The 674-nt window shown below is 42.4% G+C and overlaps 1 protein-coding gene across 6 annotated transcripts in view; it reads right to left on the bottom strand.

Annotated features, from left to right (window-relative positions):
• The window catches only part of Phka2 (phosphorylase kinase regulatory subunit alpha 2), an 87,549-nt gene that overhangs the window by 59,943 nt on the left and 26,932 nt on the right, over positions 1–674 (bottom strand). The window lies entirely within an intron of this gene.

The following is a 674-nucleotide window of genomic DNA, read 5'->3' as shown; positions in this document are numbered from 1 at the left end:
TGACAGCAGATGCTGGAGAGGTTGTGGAGAAAGAGGAACACTCCTTCATTGCTGGTGGGATTGCAAACACGTACAACCACTCTGAAAATCAGTTTGGCGGTTCCTCCAGAAATTGGACATAGTACTATCGGAGGACCCAGCTGTCCCACTCCTGGGCATATACCCAGAAGATGCTCCAACATGTAATAAGGACACATGCTCCACCATGTTCATAGCAGCCTTATTTATAACAGCCAGAAACTGGAAACAACTCAGATGTCCCTCAACAGAGGAGTGGATACAGAAAATGTGGTACATCTACACAATAGAGTACTACTCAGCTATTAAAAACAATTAATTTATGAAATTCTTAGGGAAATGTTTGGATCTGGAGAATATCATCCTGAGTGAGGTAAGCCAATCACAAAAGAACACACATGGTATGCACTATCTGATAAGTGGATATTAGCCCAGGAGATCAGAATACACAAAGTACCATCCACAAACCACAAGAAACTCAAGAAGAAGGAAGACCAAAGTGTGAATACTTCATTCCTTCTTAAAAGGGGGAACAAAGTACCCATGAAAGGAGTTGCAGAGACAAACTATGGAGCCGAGACTGAAGGTAGGACAATCCAGAGACTGTTCCACCTGGGAATCCTTCCCATATTCAATCATCAAATCCAGACACTATT

Source organism: Mastomys coucha, chromosome X (assembly GCF_008632895.1).
Source record: "Mastomys coucha isolate ucsf_1 chromosome X, UCSF_Mcou_1, whole genome shotgun sequence".
NCBI lineage: Eukaryota > Metazoa > Chordata > Mammalia > Rodentia > Muridae > Mastomys > Mastomys coucha.
This window is presented reverse-complemented; position numbering and strand designations above follow the sequence as displayed.